The sequence below is a fragment of the Apteryx rowi genome, unplaced genomic scaffold (genome assembly GCF_003343035.1).
Source record: "Apteryx rowi isolate R43461 unplaced genomic scaffold, aptRow1 scaffold_22, whole genome shotgun sequence".
Taxonomy (NCBI): domain Eukaryota; kingdom Metazoa; phylum Chordata; class Aves; order Apterygiformes; family Apterygidae; genus Apteryx; species Apteryx rowi.
In genome coordinates, this window is record NW_020448530.1 from 348,970 (window position 1) to 370,199 (window position 21,230).

At 39.9% G+C, this 21,230-nt stretch overlaps 1 protein-coding gene across 1 annotated transcript in view; it reads left to right on the forward strand.

The window, feature by feature from the left end:
- Positions 1 to 6,520: 6,520 nt before the first annotated feature.
- Positions 6,521 to 21,230, forward strand: part of EIF2AK3 (eukaryotic translation initiation factor 2 alpha kinase 3) — a 38,986-nt gene continuing 24,276 nt past the window's right edge. The window contains exon 1 of the mRNA XM_026064673.1: positions 6,521 to 6,601. The gene's annotated coding sequence lies outside the window, so the exon portion shown is untranslated. The remainder of the gene's footprint in view (positions 6,602 to 21,230) is intronic.

The window sequence follows — 21,230 nt, forward strand, 5'->3', positions numbered from 1 at the left end:
CAGTGTGGGGGTTAGCGAAGGGGGGGTCAGTGCAAAGGGATGCTGAGAATGGGGGTCGGTGCACGGGGGTGCACGGGATAAGGGTCAGTGCATGGGATGGGGTCAGTGCATGGGGGTGCTGGGGTGGGGGTCAGTGTAAAGGGATCTGGGAATGGGGGTCATGCCAGGTGGGTGTCAATGTGCAGGGATGCTGGGGAGGGGGTCAGGGCATCGGGGTGCAGGGGGTGGGGGTCAGTGCAGGGGGTGAGGGTCAGTGCATGGGAGTGCTGGGAAGGGGGTTGGTGCCTCBGGGCGTGGGGTTGCAGTGGGGAAGGAGGTGGGTGGTCAGGGCATGGGGAGGGGAGACAGTGTCCCCAGGGGTATCGGGGGGGTGGAGGTGGTGTGTTGGGAGAGGCCGTGCAGAAGCGGGTGCGGAGGGCGCGCGGCGGGGGAAGGGGCTTTGTAAGGTCGGGGGGTTAGAGTGGGAACGGTTTGGAGGAGGGATGTGGGAGAGTTGGGCTGGGTTGACGGGGGGAGCAGTGCGCTGGGAAGGGAGTTTGTGGCAAAACGGAGGAGTTGGGGTGTTGTGATCTAGTGTGAGGGATTGAATACAGGTAGAAAGTTCATGGTGCTTCAGGACCTGACCGTCACCGAGGTGGTGGCGATCGTCTGTCATAAAGAGGGAGGAAGGATGCCTTAATTCTTCCTATGTGGCTAAGTTGCTAGATGTCATCCCACTGAACATCTGGCCTGTCTGGTTGTTACTATGATAATACTGAGTCCGATTCCTTCGATGACTTGTTACTGAGTGACAGTGCTGTGCCTGCTGTGAGGAAATCCAGAAGCCAAGGCACTGGTTCTCAGTATCTGTCCTCTAAATTCTTTCCAGCACTTGCACCTCGGGGTTGTTCAGAGTGTTGTATTCCTTTCTGTCGTCTTCTTTCTTTTTCTCTTAAACTCTTGTTTACTTAATTGACTATTAAACACGAGTACTGGTGTATGCTTGAAAAGAAGAAAAGCATGCAAGACAAATTGCCAAAGAAGTTTCAGAATACAACAAGGGGAAATAAAATACTTGTTAAGTACATGTGGCACAAAGCTGTGGCGAAAGAAAGAATCTAATGAATGACTCAAATGCAAAAATGCTACTGAGCTGTTTCCAGTCTGTTTCTGAATTGGCTGAGAAAAGATGAGGTGATAAGCCACAGCTAGAGTTTAAAGGAGGAAAGGCATGACTAAATGCTCATTTTTAGAACACATTCTCAAATAGAAAAGCCCGAGCTTTCTGTTAGTATACGAAGCATTCATTTAGAGGAAGAAACTGACTGACAGCTCTGCATCCCGTTTTCTTTAAGGAAAATATAGTCACCTATTAACAAGAGTCATTCTTTTGTGTATCGGGTCATTAAAATCCTAGCTAGGTTATTACAGTTCTACTGTAGTGGGTATGGGGAAAAGAGTGTGTTCAATTTTTAGTAAGATCTTCATTTACTTACCCTTGAAAATTATTTAAAAGTGAATGTTATGTTAGGTTACTAGAGTTGAACATCTTCAGTGTTTTTTATTTAATCTAATAATTTAAAGCCTAAGATTAAATGTAGCTGTTCTCTAATTGATTAGTGCATTGGAATAGATTTGCTGTCATGAAATGAAAACAGAATTGCTGTATGGTCATAGTATTCTCCTTCATTCTTTTCTTTAATTTTTAACCTCGATATTTGTGAGTCGTATGCTCATCTCAGCAAACTGTTCTTCAGGAATAAAATATCCATTTAGTATAACAGGATGTCATTGTAATCTGAAAAAAAAAAATCTGTTTTTTTTGTTGGCGAATGAATGTGATCCTCTGGTTGTCGAGAAATTTTTCTTTCCTAGGAGAAAATAAATGTGATGGTTAGTGAATTACTGTGTTCGTTACATACAGACATGCAAGTTTTGAAATTAGAGTAGCTGTTTAGAGTACAAGCTTGACAAATAGCCTTACAGTATTACAGTATTTGTAACTTGTAATGCCCCAAACAGCTGAAGTCCAGTATTAGGATTTTTTTTTTCCTGAAGCAGAAYAGAAGAAAATGTTGTACATAAATGATGATGTTAAGCTCTTTGTTTTGTTAATGAAAACAGCTCCTTTGAATAGATGTAAATATTTTGCTGAGTGAAAGGGTGTAGACAAGCTCAGTAAGTGTTCCTCTTCTATCCTGTTTACATCTTCCCTTTGATGGATTTTTCCCTTGCAATCTTRGCTGTTTTCTTCTGTTTGTAGGTAAATCAGATACCTTCACTTCTGTAGAGCAGAACAAAGCTGTGTTCAAGCCATCTGGTGTGAAGGAGTGTGCTGTGTTCATAACAGGATATAGACAATGTCTTTAGGTCCTAGAATTCACCTTTTATAAATGTATATGAAAGTCTGTAGTTGATTTTTTTTTTTTTCCGTATTTTAAAGAGAAAGCTACAACTGCACTTCAATAGCAAGCTTATGTCTGTAAGTGAAAGAGAACAGGAAATGTTAAGAAAACAGATTTTCATATAACTATAGAGGTTATTTGTAGTTGCTGGGTGAAATAAAGGGTATGTCTAGATTTTTTTTTTCATATTGACAAAGTGTAAATAAAATCTGACTATATAGTATTAGCATAGCCTCTGTCAGCTGCTGCTGTTACAGATATCTTTGTATGCACTACGCTGTACTGATCCCATGCTTTAGTCCTTCTATTGGCCATCTGTGAGGACCCAGAAGAGATTCTGTTCTCCACCATTTGGTCCATAATATGTTCTGGAGCACTAGCTAGAGACAGAGTAAAGGTGTGTAATTGTCTTCATTTTACTGATTTAAATTTTCAGGTTTCTGATTGATACATCTTGTTCATAAGCTTGGAGTTTAAGTAACTGCCTGATTTGGAGTTAGGAGTGATTCATTCATTTTATTTATTTATATATATATGCCTGTGTGTATACACAAAGATTTGCGTGTGTGTGTGTATATATATATATATATTTTTTTTTTTCTTCTGGTCCAGGCTTGCGGAGACAATTGCACAGATCTAGAATTGCAATTCTGGCTTCGTTTTGTTTTGGTTTTGCCTTCCCTAGTAGTATGTGATGTGATTCACTCCCTAGTACAATCTGTGATTTATTTTCAACAAATGACAGCAAAAGGCTTGCAAAGAGATGGCTAAAACATTCTTTTTATTCTTAAAAAAAAACTTTTCACTTCCTTGACCACATTCTACTGGCGAGTGTTTTGGCGTAAGAATTTGGCATAGTATGCCACAGTAAGCTGTTGTGATAGCAGCATAGAAAGACAAAAAGCAAGACACCTCCCCGTTTCTAAGCTCTCTTGAATGAAATAGTTTCTTGGAGTAGTATTAACTAAATTGCTTTTATCGGAATGTCTTAATCTAGTGCTTCAAATAACAGCTCAATTAGACTACCTGAAAGATGGGAAAATCTGTTTTTTTTTCTTGTCAGCACTCTGTATTCTTGGCACTCAAACTTACAAGCAATGGAATCTCACAGAGAAAGGAGGGAAGCCTGAAAAAAGGAAAACTTTATAGTAAGAGCTAGCAAGGGTCCCAGGACATGTGTAGACAATTGTGGATCCTAAACCAATTAAAGTGCAAGCAACAGGATTTAACCCTTTGGAGTTGGTCAGATGGGGGTGGTAGGCATTAAGATTTTAATTTATGGAAAAATAACTAATTAGAGGAAGTAACTGTGGATTTTAGTACACAAATTAGGATTCTTTTTAGCAGTTTGGTTTTTATGACATGCAGGAATATGGTTTCAGAGCAAGCTAAAGATTGGACCAGAAACATGCCATATAACATCTTAGTTTAAAATGAATCACTCAAAAAAAAAAAAAAAAAAAAAAAAAAAAAAAAAAAAAAAAAAAAAAAAAAAAAAAAAAAAAAAAAAAAAAAAAAAAAAAAAAAAAAAAAAGCTGAAAGAAATAAATGCTTTTCTTGCACCTGCTTCTAGTTCTAAATGTAGCTAGGCGCAAGTTTAGACTGATGGGTAGAGCTGGGCTGATCCTTTTCCTGTGTCTCAGAGTGTTTGCTCAGAAGGTGGAGTATGTGAAACAAAGTCCATTATACAGCTGCTGGCAGGGGGGACTAACGAAGAATGCCATCGCGCCCAAGGGAGGAGAGGATTTTCAGGGTATTCTTAGTGATTGGTTAAACCACATTTTAGGCGAGTGTGTGTTGTTGGTACGAAAGTTCCTTCTCATGGCATGAATTCTTTTCCCCCCTCTCATAATCAGTTAAATTTAAAACTTAAGTGAGTTTACACGATGATTTGACTGACCTGAGATCATGGCACGGGTACATGTTCACAAATTACCATCCTGGGTGGTGGGGGAGGCTTTAATAATGAGAACTCTTGGGGAAGGTCGAGGTTTGTGTCTGGTGAGAAAAGATAGTATGAAAAGGTGTAATACAAAGGCATAAAGCATTTCTTACTAGAGGGATAAGACAGGTGGAAAGAATTAGATTAAGGAAAACAGTGTGAGTAGATAGGAAGGAAACATTTTATAGTGTGATGTTAGTTTTTTTTCATCTCTACAATATTACTGCCAAGATTCTTTCCATTCTGGCTGTGTTTCTAGTTTCTACTTTTTTTTTTAACCTAGTTGTCAGCTGAATCAAGATCAAATTTAAATAGATCTTCTTTGAATAATATTTTTATGCAATACTAGAGGGTTTCAAATAAATTGTTTTACAATAATGCATAACCAGATTCTGTTAAATGTGTGTCCAAAGCCTTTGGTGTGCACTTGTTTGCAGTGCTTGAGAAGAGATACAATCTTCTTCAATTCAGTTTATTATTAACCTGATCTTGGTTTCTGTACAGTTGCAATAATTATATGTACACAGCTTATAAAACTCATGTAGTCTACTGTTCAAATATTTGCACAATTGGTACTTTTCTAACAGTTTCTTAAAGAAGCTTAAGTTTTATGGAGGAATGTGATGTTTGGCTACCTTCAGAAATAGGGGCTACTGCAATATTATTGGCTCAGATTAAAGATGTATTTAATTTTCTATAAGCTATTAATAGTATAGAGCAATATAGTATAAGGTTTTATAAAAATGTGTGGGTTACACTTGCATGTAAAACTGCAGTGTTTCACATGACTTTTGTTGTGGGTGATGTAATAAGCCAGTGTCCTTGAGCATGTTTTTAAAATCATGCTTTTTATTTTCTTCCTCAAAGAAAAACAAGTGCCCCCATCATTTCATCTCTAAACATCAACTTACTGCATTGGTAATTTTGGATAAGCTAATTTATTTGGCTTCAGTTTTACACAATTTTGTGACTCTTACTGGTTAAAATGGTTATTCATGTACATATCTGTGTGAGCAGTAGCCTTTTTGGCCCCCCTCCCCCCTCCCCCAGATCAGAAAATAGTTAATTTGCCCATCAGGCTTATTTACACAGTTCTTCAGTCTCATTGAAAACTGTGTCTATAAAGGGTCCTTCTGGGTCACTGAATCAGCCCCCCTCAGTGCAAGCAGCATGTAAAGTGATCCAGTTACACTCCCACAGCCCTTTGAAATGGGTGAGCTTGCTACAAGCCAGGACTGCCCACAGATTCCAGCCCTTTCAGGTCAGGGTGAAACAAGTTTCGAGAAAGAAAAGACCCTTCAAAATGCTTTGTCAGTATTTTGTCTCTGGCCATTACCTGTGGGGGGGTTTTTTTTGGTTTTCTTTTTATGCTTGAGTTCTAGCCCAGTCAGAAATACTCAGTTCAGTTGTGTAAGAAATAAGATTTTTTTAATTGATAAAATTCAGGCTGGCTAGAAATCAACAGCTAGCCTGCTATAAGCATGTATATATATAGCCAGATAGGCTACTTAAAGCATAAGTGGCATAAGACAATTTGCTTTGTCATCTGCAGACATTTGGAGGTTGTTTCTGGTGTTCTGTGTGTGTCTTGGGCAAGACTTGTTTTATTACAAGATGTTGTTAAATCTCCTCCAGGGTTTCCGTGCTTTTTCTGCAAATGCTGAAAACTTACTTGGTTACAACTTAGTATTTCTTACATACTGATTTGCTGGGTTAATTGTTCCTGGGGTCTGGAGGTTTTGGGTTTTAGTTTTTAAAAATAGTCATTTTAAAGATCCCTGGGGAAGGGGCTGGAGAAAATAGTGTTTATACTTTTCACATAAATATCTGAAAAGAGAGGAAGATCTCGTTCAGTAGTAACATCTGTATTTGGGAGCGAAAAGTCAGCTGTCCCCCTATGAAACTGAACTCTGAAAGAGTGTTATGGTATATAGAATTAGTTTGTGACATCCAGCCATGCACTTCAGATTTTCTACTATCTCTTGTTTGTCTAGGTAGAGCTACCAGGTGCTGTTTTGCAGAATATGTTGACTTAAGTTTATTTAAAAGAGTATAACTTCTGAAAATACATACTATTAGCTATCTTCTGAAGAGGAGAAACTAGATTGCTGTAGTTTTGACTATGGAATATGTCTTGACTTTCAGGTCTTTAGTAATTATTAGCACTTTGGATGGACGAATTGCTGCACTGGATCCAGAAAATAGTGGGAGAAAACAGTGGGATCTGGATGTGGGATCAGGTTCTCTTGTGTCGTCCAGTCTTAGTAAACCAGAGGTAAGACTTAATCTCTTTCTTGGCTAAATCTTTGACGATGATAATAGACTTTTCTATAATAAACCGAGTGTGCTCTCATCCACTGTGATAAATGCCAAATAATGCAGCAAACTTAGTGTGGACAAAGTTTCATGGCCAATCTCAACTCCTTTGGAGTGCTTACATCATGTTGCCATTTCCAACTAGTGTGTGTCACCATTTTAGTTGAGATTGATGTATGCAACAACTATCAAGCTAGATGATGTAACTGAGTTTGGGGATTGTATGCAATTGCTGGTTGGAAACAAGTTCCTTGTATTTTGAAGCAACCTAAAGGTCATCTGCTTTGTATTACTGAGGTATGTTTTGGCAGGTACTGACATCTCCTCCCCCCCCCCCCCAAGAGAAGCAAAAGTCCTTGTGACTTAAAAAACACGATCTTTTGTTCATTTGTTATACTAGATAAGCAGGCTGCCTATGAAATAGTATGTGTTAGCAACAAAATAGAGCACTGAAGGTCACCCTGAAGTACTGAGTGAGAAAGGGTTGCATCATTTCTTGCTGATGAGCTGTATGAAGGAAATCTAAAGAGTTAAATGTGTTTTTGGGGGCCATTTCAGCTATCAGTTTGAGTAAACTTAGGCTAGAAAATAGAAGAAAGCTGGTTTGCTTTTATTCCCGTATTGAAGAAGCGAGCTGTGAATCATTCTCTCCTAGAACTAGGAGGGATAAATAAACAAACTAAGAGGTAGTTTGTGGTGCTAACCAAGTGTACGGTCCTTTGCTGTTGCGGATGATTGGATTTGATGACCGATCCTGTGTTTCTTGGTACATGTTCGTGCTTTGGCATGTTGAGCATCAGAGAAGGAAAGTTGAATTCGGGGGTGTTCAGACTGTATCAGCATCTTGTATGTGGTTACTGTCTAATTTACATAGCCTGTATTTCAGTGCAAAGAAGTCTGATGAAAGATTCGGGTTTTTTGCTGCTGTAGTGTAAGTGTGAGAGGTAGTAATAAATATCTCAGACTGATTGCAAAAATAAAGTGAATGTCAGCTTGTGTTCCTTTGTTTCTAAGAGAATTTCATCTAGGGTCGCAACTTCTTGAGGCTTGTTCTTTTAAGATAGGATATTTTGGCATTTAACAAAAAACACTGTGGGAGAGAAGAAATTTCATAAGAATATTTTCTGGAGCAGAAGTGTAAAGAACATGAAAACTGTAAAGAGCAAAGTGTCTGTTATATTTGTGAAGGACCACAGTTCATTTTCAATACTAGAAACCTAAAATATTAGTCTGTAATCTGTTGCGCAGGATAGCTTTTCGTGACCACAGTGAAAATAGAACAACTGTTTATAAAACAAATGTTTGAAATGGATGCAAATGTAAATTTCATTATTCACTATAAATTAAAAGACTTGGGTCCAGGCTTCTCAAATTTTAAGAATGCAAGTGCTTGGTGTCACAGAAGCCTTTTACAAATGTACATTTTTGTCCCTCAACTGATTTATCCTGAGTTTTGAGCTTTTTCCAGTGTGGTGCGACTGTAGAAACAAGGTCGGTGCTTGAAAGACAAAAATCCTGGTTCTTCGGGGCAATATTTAATTCCTTTCTGTGGCTATAAGTTAGTAGGCTATTGGAAACATAAAAATATAGTTTTAAAGAATGCTTGTTATGCACATACTAAGTTTTCAGCTGAGATTTCAAATTGTTGCATTTCTACAACTGTGGCCAAAAGCAGTGATGGATTTTGCTGAAAATATCTAGATTTTGACAGTTACGATACATAATGTCCAAAATTAGTTCTCTTGTAAGTAGAGAACTTCATTCTGGACTTTTAGAAGCCTTTCGGAGTTATGAATATAGGTCTTTTTTGGACTTACTTTCAGGTAAACAAACGCAGTTAAGATCAGACAGAATTTTTCAAGAAATAGGAGTGATGAATGCTCCAAGTAAGCTACACTAAAATGTTTAAACACACTACATGTTTTAAAACCTAATCTATTGTCAGAATCAACTGGAAGATTTCTTACAATGGATGTAGAGACTTCGAGTGAATGCTTAGTCACACTAAAGTTGTTCTGGGTCAAAATGTTAGATTCATGAAAGCATCAGAGCCTGTCCTCTCCCTGCTCTGCACTGTTTTCTCCCTGATTTCACACGAGGCATGTTGAGTTTTATTCTCTCAAACTAATTACTGAAGCTTTTTCTTCATGTTCCAGCCTTTTTGAGATAGCAGTGCTGTCTGTGCTTGCAACTGCATACTATCTTCTGTTTAAAACAGTATCATTAGGTAAGAGGTAAACCTAGAGCTTCTTGCAAGAAACGGCAGGTGAGAAACTCCTCTTGCATTATCCTTGTAGTGTTAAAGATTTGTGTTCTTGCAGAATGAGGAACTGCTAAGCCTTAATTGTTTTGTTTTTTGTTTTGTTTTTACCCTCTTGGGTGACAGTGCGATGAGCTCTAGTTCCAGGTCCTGGTGCAAAAGTATCAAATTAATTTTTAAATGCCTTTTAAGAATAGGCATTAGGACTTTAAACATAGTGTTTAAAAGAACTATAGTTACTTCCTAAATTTAGCCTCACCTCTGCCTAGCTGTAAAATGTCAGCTAGGCTGTCTTGAGCTCATGTGTTAATTAGGAAAGTGAGGTAGTAAAATTTCAAATGTTCCAGCAGCTCTGTCAAACACTTCAGATCTTGAAACTACTGCTGAAGACACTGACAAGTGAGATGTTCATCAGTTGTCATATGAACAGATCAATTAAAAAGGAAAGTATGTTAAACTACTAATTGTTTATCTGGGTAACTGAGATGGTAGAATTCTCTCTTTGGCTCTAAGCTCCAGCCTCTACAGTCATGGTCAGGGTGCCAATGCTGAAAACCTACGACTCTGCATTTCAGTCTTGTGCATCAGAACTTTGGTTCCCCCTCTACTACATGTTAAAAGAAAAAGCCGTTCTCTTCAAAGAGTTATATGTTACAACTCCAAGATTCATCATTAGCAAGTGATCTGTATGTGCAAAGGAGTAAAGTTCAGCGTAAAGTCATTGAATCTCAAATTTTCCAAAAGGGAGCTTACTTTTAACAAAACCACTTCCATTTACTCTTTAAAATTTAACTTTGTAATGAATACACCATCTGTACTTAGATGAGAATACATTTGTGGGAATCAGCCTGCTGGAATAATGACTGTTAATCATGTGGAAATAGAGAGCTGTTTCTGAGCACTGGAAATGGTTCCTAAGACATCATTAGAAGACTGTTGTTTACTAACAAAGGTGATGCATTCTTTTACCTGGATAGCTTTATACTAAAATACTTAATGTGCTTCTGTCTCTCTTTCGTGAGGCATCTATTGTATCAGAGACATGCAAGTGTGAAACTACCTGTAAATTAAAATAACTGGTCAGTAGAGGCTAGCGTGACTGATAGGACAGTGGGGAACTGGAGAAGAGTAGTAGGTGATGAGACAGAAAAAGACCTACTACAGGATGGGTAAACTGTAAGGATGCTGCCGTGAAAAAGCTGGTAGCTGAGGTGTGATGAGAAATGGGAAAACAAGTGGAATACTTGATGGTGATGATGTGAGAGTAACAGCTTAAAAATACGTTTGTGACTGTGACACGATATTTTGAGCTGTCAGGAGCAGTGCAGGGAGTTGAGCCTCATGGGTAAGGGTGGCTCAAATCGTGGTTTCAGTAGTCTGAATAGAGACATCTTGAATGTCCTGGGTAAAGGTAACTGCATTTGCTTCCAATTTGGGTGTTACAGAGTAATCCCTAAGTAAGAATCCAGTTTCTTTATTTGAGAGATTGGGGATCATGTGACAAAATGAGTTTGAATCCACGTGGCTGACATCTGTAGCAGTCACAGTAAACATACCATTGTAACTCCAAAAAATGAAATAATTGGGTTATGTGATGTTACAAAATCTGTTAATCAACATCCTTATTTCTCTGAAGGCTCTTAGTACCTTCAGACTTGTGCTTTGCATTAAATATTGTACTCTTGCCTTTTTTTAGCATTATAGCCACACAAAATAAACTTTTTCTACAAATTTAGACATTTGTCTGTTTTTTGTTTGTTTGGTGTGTTTTTTGTTTTTTTGGACTTAAAACTGGAAGGTTTTTGTGAGACAGCCTAGGATTATTATTTTTTCCTCCAGAGAATTGTGGAGATGCAAAGAAGTTGTATATACTGAGGCAAGCTGAAAACTAATTGCATTGTAGGCAAATTGGACCAGTAGGTATCTTTGGTTTATTCCTGTTTTGCCCTTTGGAGAGGAAAGGCTGGTGCTTATAGCAGTATGTAAGTTGGGAGGGGATTTGGAAGTCTGTAAATCTCCACGATGACAGGATTAGTATACAACATAAATTTCTTTTTCTTGCTTTGCTCTGCAAACATTTTTAAATTCTCAATCCTTTGGTTCCCCAAAAGGAAAGCAATGTTAAGTTCTGCTGTGAAGTATCCAGGTACCTTGCAACAACTCTAAGATGCTAATTGCCTGGGCATAATCCTGAAAGGCTGGCAGTACTTTGGAGAAAGCAATTTCTGTACCCAGTCAAGGGCAGAGAAGGGCCAAAAGCCGTCCTGGGTTGCTTTGGAGACAAGGGAAGAAATTCAGCAACTCTTATCCTCTGGCCTCTTGCTCTTCAGTGCAGAAGAAATTACAAAATCCACGCTGAAGCAGGTCGCAGCAAGACAAGAGGTCAAAACGCCCTCTAGGGATTTGGACTTGTGATTTCTAGGTTTTTTTTCTTTTGTGTGGCCTGCCTGAGGTTAGGGGAGGGTAAATAATTCAGTTCTCTCTTTGAGAGAAAAATCTTTTAACATCAGTTTTAAGAAAATCGTACCTACCACTTAGGGCACCTGTGCAGAGGTATTTTATTAATTAGCCTGAATAAAAATGACGTTTGTTTAGTCCATTGTATTCTACTTAAGGATTTTCTTTTCCTTCCCCTCCCCCCTAAGTCACTGTCTGCAAACACCATTCAACGGTAAGCTGGGATATGTTTGTTTGGGGGGTTACTTAAGACTCAGTCATACTTGTTGGAGCACTTTCACTTCAAGGGTTATTATAGCAACTGTTAAATGCAGTGAGGAATATTATGGATTTCTATCAAACCTGTATAAATCTCTTCTGACTCTTTGAAAAGAACAAAAGTAGAACAAAAGTCACTTCAGACTACACAAATATTCTGAGAAAATGGCTTTTGCTGTACTGGCTTTTTGTTCAGAAAAATTAATGGGTCTATCTGGCTCACTAAGATTAATCTTAACTTTTAATGTATTTGTGTATCTTACACATCTGGCATGGAATACATCAGCACCAGAAGCAGTCTTTTCTGCCTAGCACTCAGAAGAGTCTTTGGGTACCACTGTGGGCTTCATGCCGGAGCAAATGCTGTGCAGTGGGGTCAGACTTCTGTATACAGAGACTCAGAAGTTGGTTCTCTGAAGCCTTAGTGTATACACATCTATGTGAAGCACAATTTTACTCCAGAAAGTGAAGAATAAAAAATTTTAAACTTGTATTAATGCTGTAAAAATTATTTTCCAACTGTAATATGTTGTAATCAGCCCCAGATTGTTCTTCTCTGTTCAAGTAAGCGGAGTAAATTAAGCAGTGGACTTGTTGAGGTGACTAATCTGGGGAAARTCTGTTTCCTTGCAGATAAAGTGGTATAACTTTTGTTACCTGGAAGAGTATACTGATAGTTCCTTGTGTCCGGTAGCTAATTGTTATCTTTGCTTACTACTAAGACAAATGTTGGAACATCAGATGCTCTGATAGCTGAAGGTCCTCTTCCTGAAGAGGAAGGCTGCAGCATCATCTGGTTTTCAAAATCATACAATTTTTTTGTAATAGAAATGGGGGTTAAATTTAACTGAATGACATGCAAGATCTGGGGATTGATAACATCACTTCTGCTGAGGTTGGAGGTGATCGGTTTAAAATGGAGAATAAAGACCTCTCTGTACTAGGAGATGCTRTGACAGGTTATCTGCTGCCATCTCGATTCCTCCGCAGCAGAAGGGAAATGCGATCCTATGCTGCCTGAGGGGAGAGATAGAGATTAGTGTCTTAAATGGTCCTGGAAAAGCTCATAATGAATGAGAAGCGAGTGTCCAGAATTGTACTTCAAAGAAAGATAAATTTTAATTGCAATTGAAGCAGAGAAGGCTTATTAGGGCTATCAAAGGGAGCAGAGCCTGTGTTTTGCAAGAAGAGAATAGATATGACTGCTCTTTAACTATATAGATGTACTGTGATTCCTGGTGGCACAATGGGTTCTTCTCATTTCTGTTACTGGAAATGCGCAAGGTATCATGGCAATACTCTGCAAGCTCAGGTACTCAGAAATCCACACGTCTCCATATTATCTTCACTGTTTTCCTGGTAAAACTAYTTGTAGGTCTCCTGAAAATCAAACTTCTAATAGTTTAGTGGACAAAAAATCATCGGCTAAGGACCAGTTATTTTAAAATATTTGGATAGCTAGAAGTTCTGCTTCAGTAGAAAATCTCAACGAACTTCTTAAATATGGAGTGGTAAATCTGTGGAGAAGGGGATCTGCTGACAGTCACTTGAGTTAGGAGTTAACGTGATATAGCACCATGTTTTCTGTTGGGCTGACAAATAGGGCTATTCCTTTGACAAGTGGTCTTCGATATTTATGAAAACTGCACATCTTCAAAGGCAGTTATCTTAGTTTAATGGCTCGTTCAATTACGAAAAAAGAAAAAAAGACTTCCTATAACTGCAGCTTGGTGGCTTTCTTACTGACACTTAATGTGGTTAGCAGTGATAAAGCTCTGATAACATGCTGACATGTGTCCTCTAACTCATACTGTAATAACATTCGGGGGGGGAGACAACTTCCGTTACTAAGGCACGTGGGAAGCTAAATTAGCTAAGTATTGTGGCCTGAATGATATCAGAGCTCTCAACGCTAATCCTCACAAGTGATACTTTTCTCCATACAAAGCCAGAAAAGTTTCTAAATCGGAGTCATTCTGGGCTAATGTTTATGGCCAACTTCTGACTGTGGTGCTCACAGACATTGTCAAAATATGCTGTAGCAAATCTGGGAAAGGATGTTTATCATCAGCTTGCTGTCTCCAAGCCTCCTCTGTTGTTTAGTTATTTTTATAGTAGCTTGTAATTTAATTGGATGTGGTAGACTGCGTGTTTTTTATTGGTCGTTAAGCAGTTTTAGTGTGTATAGATATTAAAATGGATCAGCTTGAGTAATGCCTAGACAAACACCTCATCCAGAACAGAGGATAGATATTTGGAGCTCAGCTGCCCAGAACACAGCAAAAAACTGGTTTCTTCTGCCCTAGTGACTTTTTCCAACCTTCAACATGTATTTTATATATATATGTATGGTATGTATATATATGTACACACACACACATATGAAAGTGCCTGTTCCAAGCTCTAAGCATTTCAGACAGTTTAGCGAATCATTCCCCTCGCAGCACAACCGCTGACGTTTCATTTCCGAATTTCTTGTGAACTCTGTGCTCTATATGCATTAATCTTTGTCAGACTTGCAATGCATTTTCTGCACTCTGTTGTCTAACCTTTCTACTTCTTTTAAATCCTTGAAAAAGGAGGGATTTTGCTTTTGCCCTGTCCTGTTCTCCTCCTGTATTGGGCTCCCTTTTCCTGTGAGAGTGGCTCTGTGGCCCAGAGTATTTTTCAAGACATGGGGACTCTGTGTSCTTCTCTAGAAAGCACCCTGTCCTGGCAGGGGGGGAGGCAGGAAATAACTCCCAAGATCAACATAAATCTTGGACCTCTAAAGTGACAGGGTTTCTGCTACTGCCTTCCCCCCAGCCCCTTCCTATGCCCTCCTTTAAGAGAAGCATCTTGCTTCTCTCCCTAGTGGTGCTATTGGCCCATGTAGTCTTGCAAGAGACATTCAAGGGGAAATAAGTTAAAACATCAACTTAAAACATCCCAGTACTGGTACAATACCAATTTTGCCATGGTGGCTTATGAGTTCTGACAGGGCCTGTTTCTGTAGAAGTGAGGTTTGGGGTAATTTTTACTTTCTTCACTAATCTTTTTCCGTATATGTTGTTACTTTCAAGGAGTTGAGTGAYGGACTCAATAGCTGCAGCTCCTGTTTGTCTTGGGAAGGACTGCTCTTAAGTTCTGGAAGACTGTTGCAGTTTTTTCTTATTAATAAAACTTGCTACATTAAAAAGGAGGATGGAATAATGTCAAAATAAAGTCTTTCTTAAAGCGCTGTGCTGTTTTTTATTATTAAGGGGAACAGTTTTAAAAAGTCTGTTACCATGGCAGCAAAGCAGGCTGGCATCTCTGTAGTCAAAACCCCAAGTCTTGTTTGACTATGATTAAAGTAACGGCAGCATTTTAGTTTGTTAGCCTTCAGAAGACGAGTCTATTTGATTGCACAGCAAACAGCATTAGGGAACTGGTCTCTTTTGAAGCTGGGACAAGGTCTAGTTAACTCACTGTGGTTCCTCCATCCATTTCACTGCATGGCTGCTCAAGGAGGGGCAGGGGACAGTGCAAGGCTGCTTCTTTTAATAACAAACTCAAGCCAACCAAGATACTGTGCCCTTGACACTGGTAGTGAGAGTATATTCTCCAGCTACAGTGCTGCTGTCATCTGCTGCTTTTTGTGTTTCTTTGTGTAAAAGACAGTTTTGTCAGGACCCTTGTTTCTACTAGATCAGATTTTAAGGATAGGATCATGACAGTGATATCAGCTGTAGTCATTTAATAAAGTTGTGGGAAGGATGTTGCAGATGGTGTTTCCAAAAGAAAAAAAAGGAATAGTTGGGGGGGATGTCTTTTTTTGGGGGGGGGGAGGGGGGAGTGTTTGAACAGTTTGGGACTAAACAACTTCTCTATGCCCTGTACTCACCCAGGCACAAGGCTAGGGGGCCGTGTCCCTTCAGTGCTGCAGCTGTACTATGTGCTTGGGGTACGTGAAATATTTGCCCACCAAAGCTTGACTTGGCCCAGTCTTGCCTAACCAAGAAAGAATGAATTAGAAACTACCAGGTAGTGGAGTATGGGAGGTGGAGGAGGGAGAAGAAAGGCCTTATTAGATATAGGCTAATATCACACAGCTCCTAACATGGCCACTGGCAGAAGCAGGACCAGATTTGGTGACTTGACAAATCCCTTGAACTCCCATCTCTAGGTAAGCTGCACAGCTTGATGGTAAAAATCAGTTAGATTTTAGAGGCATATACCCTCCTTACCCCTGTGCAAAGGTGGTGTGACTTTTCACTGTATCACACACCTGCTCAAATAATACCTATTTCTTTGGCTTCTCTGATGTGCCACCTGGCATCAGCTGTCCTTTACCTCATCAGAGAAGGAAGACCACGTGATCCTGCCTCCCTAAATTGCAGTGGCAAAATACTGAATCATCAGAAGTACAACCTTTCTCGTGGTTCTGGTGTTGAAGATGGTGGTCTCAGCACCATCACTGCTAGGAACAGGATGTAGTTAGCAACAGACACGTGTACGTATTTTGGAAACGGTTACAGTGCTGAACTCAAATGTATTGGTATTTACAAGAAATGACAACTGTTCTAGACAAAACAACTATCTATAGGTGTTTCCTGCTTTGGTTTCCTCATTGCCCTTRAGAATGGCTCAGAAGGTCGTTTTACATATGATTGATGTGAATCATGGACTTCCCTTTGCCATTTTTTTTTTCTTCCTTGGCTGTTTGAACAGGACTGTATGCCTTGAAGAATATTTGTTCTTTTATGTGTGCTTTAGGCAGTGGAATAACTTGACGCTACAGACTGTTTTTTTGGKTTTTTTTAAGATTATACTGGTGTCTGGGTCTTTGTTCTCTTCTTAAGGAAGTGTCAGTGTTGTGGACCTAGCAAAAAGTTTGATGAAAAAATACGTCCTTGGACTCTCTCTGTTCCCCTCATCCCAGTATATTTCTGTTTGAATAGGATTTGCCTAAGTTAATAATACTACATTGTCATCCTTGTACCCTATGCTTGAATTTCTGCACGTAGGTGAGGGGAAAACAGATGAATCAACCATGCTTAAATCCAAACTGAAGAGGAAGAATAACCTCTTATATTAGAAGAAAGTCATAAGCCAGAGCCCCTGTGCAGATACCTCCTGAGTGCCTATCAGAAAGAGCAGGCAATAAATGGGTCCTAGGCAAACCTGAACCAGATACATCTCAGGGCCTTGCACAGTACCTGGTAGGACTTGGTCTGTTAAAAAAGTAACTGCTTGTATATAGGACCTGAAAATCTGTAAAAGTTCATAGGAATACTTGTATGCTGTATGCCAGTGATTAAAAACAAAAGTGGAGCAGGTAATGGTTGCTTTCTCTTTCCTGCATGTGTTTGTGTGGGCTCGTTTGCACCCTTTATAGTGAAGCTGCCTTATGTGGCTTTTAATACATCACCTAGATTAATTTTAAAGGGGCTTAAAAGACATTTTTCGCTTGGAAGTAGCTTTCTTAAAAGCATACCTAATGTTAGCAGTGATCCTATTGTAGAGGTAATCATAGCAAAAAGATTGGTACTGTTACCACATAAGGGTGCACCAGTTAACCAAGACTAACCAGATAGGTTAGTCTTGGTTCATCAGTAGTAACCAGAACCAACCTCTCACAGAAGTGATAGTTTATCATACGAGTGAGGTTTGAAATCCACAAGCTTAAGTATTAGAAGAACATAGAGACCTAAGACTTCTGTTCTAAGGGAAATATTTTACCTCGGTTTAGTTATTTCCTTGGAGTTATTAGAAAGTCCAGCACAGCTGATAGTGACTATTTTGGCACCGGATTTGTCTCAGCTCTGTCTGCACGTGAGCATGCTTGATTTTTGCTTCATATGCTGAAGATTTTTAGTTATGGGAAACGGATATAACACTTACTGTTAAACAGCTCGTGGAAGCTTTAGTACTTCAGCTTGTTTTTCTCTCTGTTTACATGGCTCTTTTTTTTTTTTTTTYTAAAATAAATCAGTAGCTGTCTTCCTGCACCACTTTCAACCTGTCGTGGAATCTCTCGTGGGGTGCCCTCCTTTCCAGTAAAGAGTCTAGACAGCAAATTCCCTGGTAGCATATGCCATTTCGGATCGTTATGCCTTTTTGCTTTTTGTTCGGGCTTTTTAGAAACTGCATTACCTCACCCGTCGGCCTGGTGATTGAGCAGCCGCCGCCGCTGATAGGCCTGCAGCACCCTGCCCGGAGCCAATGGAGAACTTCAGCTTCAAACTCTTGACGAGCAAAAGAACAGCGGCTTGTTTAGGGCTCAGTAGTTAATGTGGGGTTTGGGTTTTTTTGTGTGTTTCTGTTTTTTTTCTTTTTTTCAAGTGTTACTTCTGAAAGACAAGCCACTTAACAATTATGTGCCATATTGCTGACCAGTGAAGCTGAACAAATAGCTATTTACATTGACAGATCAGAGGAATGTATAAGTGCATCGTGGTAACCTACATTTTCCGTGCCAAGAGATTTGCAGCTGACTGCCTGGGTGACTCACTCCTTGGATTAGGAGATGAGGTAATGCTTTGGAGATACAGGGTGATGTCATTCCTTTACCTGAGCTGCATGCCGATGCTGGTGGCTTGTACTTTCAAGGAAAGTCCCTTTGCTGCTTCTGAAATCCTAGAGAACAGGCTGCATAACTCTGATAGGAATTAATATTATTTGCTGTGTTTTTAACCTCTGTGTCTAAAACCACTCTTGAAAAAAAAATGTCAGCACATATGCCCACAGATGCCTTTTGTTGTACGTGTGTGTTTACCTGCAAGTATGCAAATTTGCATACTTGTCCCGATCTTCAAATAAAGCCATTCTGGTATTAGAGGACCTTTGGGGTAATCAAGTGCAGTCCCTTGTCCGTGCTGTGTCATGTAATCCCATTTATAGGTAGATTCCTCTTACAAGAAGATGAATTTTTTTGCTCCTGCTATTCCAGTTGGAGGCTGTTGTGGAATACCACATTTGTGATGGTCAGTAACTGAAATGTCTAGCTTACACTTATTCACGGTCAGTTAACCCCATCTGCTCTTATACCGGCGTTGTCCCTTGGTGTAATAGCTCTTTCCCCTGCCACTGCTTGCTTCTCCGATGGGTTCACAGACAGCAGTTGTATCTTTTCTCAGCCTTTCTTTTCCTGTGTCATATGGGATATGCTGCTCCCTCAGGCTCCTCTTAAGATCGGGAGCACAGACAGGTGATCAGCAGAGCTAACCAGAGCTGCCTTGGCTTTCATCTGCAATAGGGATTGAGGTCTTAACAGATGAGCAGTTTACTGCCCTGCTGTTGGAAATTTTTTGAATTCATGCAAGACATGACCTGATTTGACTCATATCTTGGGAGTATACGAGTGTATGTTGCTAAGTGAACTTGCATATTGGGAATTTGGGTGTGGTGTTCCCAGAAATGACCGATGTTTTGTCTCTCTTGTTTAATAGTGGAGAATTTCCCAAGAATTACTGGTCAGGCCCTGGAGAACTTCAGGATGAGGGAAACACAGTGCTGTGTGTCTGCCACACTATCCCCGGAGCTCTGAAAGTTAAGCTGTCTAGGTACCAGCACCACGTGTGTGGTGTGACCACGGTACATGAATTTAGCTGCCTAATGGTCTAGTAGAATTTCTTCAGGATCCAACTTGAAGTCAGCCTCTGATTCTTGCTAGGATTTGACATGTCTGTGAAAGCTGAAGTGAAGACGTAAGTAACTGTTTGGCAAGAGGCAGAGGAATAGCAGAATGCGACTGGTCTGGCAGTCAGGTTGTGAGGACCTGTGACCCCAGAGCCCAACCAGATGAACAGATTGCAGTTACCTGGTTCAAAAAAATAGTTACGCAACTAACATGCATAAATTGTTATAGGCAAGTGATGCAGAAAAGTGTGAAACTTATGTTCGTGTGGCTTTTATCAAAGGAGGTAAGTGGTTACTACAACTCAAGGGAGAAGCTATTTAGCGTCACATTGCATGGGAAGGTATGTGGCCATAACTGCTTCTTCCCTCTCCTTTGTGTGGATTTTTAAGGGAGAGTGAACAGATAACCCCACCCTTGGCCTGACTTCGGGTTTGTGTTGACATTTAGAGCATATGTTAGGTGACCGTAACATTTCTGAGCAAGCTTGGTTTTGAATGCCTCCCTGATATATGATTTTAGGCTCCTTTCTTAAGGATTGCCTCTCTGTCTTCCCAGTTGTCCTTGTTTCCTAATGTCTTCATTCGTAGTAGTGCTTCTCCTACGTTCTGAAAGCTTCTGACCCTGTCTGACCTTGGGGTTCAGAGCTACATCCAAACCCAGCACCACTAGGATCTCTCCAGTGCTTCCTTGGAGTTGTCCTAGTCAAAGTCCTTTCTCTTTGAGTTACGTCATTCCTTATTGCTTTACCCACTCCTCCACCGTTGCTGCATAACCTGTTCCCTGCTGGCTCTGGTAACAGTGAGCTGGCACTGAACGCCCTGCAAGGCTGTCTTCCTTATGAAGAGACCCCGCCAATACCGTCTCATTTGTTCATGAAGGACGAATGTTCTGTTTTACCCCAAAATGCCCATCTCAGCCCCTCAGTTATCAGTGTTTTCTACCTTTCCCTTCTTTTCATTTCTTTTTCCTGAATGACACCTATCTGATTGACATGTTGGTGCCAGGTGTGATTCAGTCCCCCTTGTAATCGGTTCCATGAAGCAGGAATCTTCCAAAACACAAAGTTTTTGATTCTTTCTCTCATAATCTTATTTTGCATCTGTTCCAAAACTCAGAGTCAAAAACATCATCCACAAACAGCTGTGGCTCACAGATTTCCATGTGATATATTGATGGCATAACAGGATTTACCCGGCTTGGTCTCTGTGTGCTGAAACAGTAGTACAGGAGCTGGTTTAGCCGTTGTTTCTTTGGAAAGCTGATTATAAAAGGAACCTTGTCTGTTGTTCATTTCTTATTCCAGAGAATATCTCGTATTGCTATAGATAAGCATGGGCCTCCGAATTACTCGCAGGTGTTTGGTCCACTKGCAGATAAAAGGCCTGACAGAGGATTTATTAATGTAAAGTCAGGGCTGCGCAAGCTAAAAGTTTTCGTCAGAATTATTCTGGATTTGTGAAAGAATGGACTGCAAAAAAGATGTTACTCTTCTATGTAAGGCAAGCATTTTAACAAAACAGTCAAACCTGGTTAAGGCCGCAGCTTTGGTACTGGGATCTTTTGTTTGCAAGAAAGCATTTTCCAAAATCGGGAAGTCTTTGTTTCTAAAGTTCATAAGGCTGCTCTGGAATAAAAGCATCTATGTAAGCCTTATTTGTTTGCTTTTTTTCCTATTGATCATGTGATTTCTACAAATCCCCCCCGGCATACAAACTTCTGCTTTTGTTATTGTTTTCTTTCTATAAGTGTATGTTTGTATGTGTATATCCCCCTGCCAATGGCAGGCCATAAAGCAGCATTCCTTGTGCATCCCAGCTCACTCATACCTGATCCTGCCTTTTTTGTCGCAAGGTGAATATCTGAGCGGGAAAAAACTTACCTCATTTTGCTTTGTAAAGTACTTTGCAACTACTCAGGGGTCTATTTTTATCACCTCTTCAATTACACGCTGTGTTCCTGTGAGGGTTTTTTTATTTAATTGTCAATCACCGTGAGGCTTTTCTGTGCTGG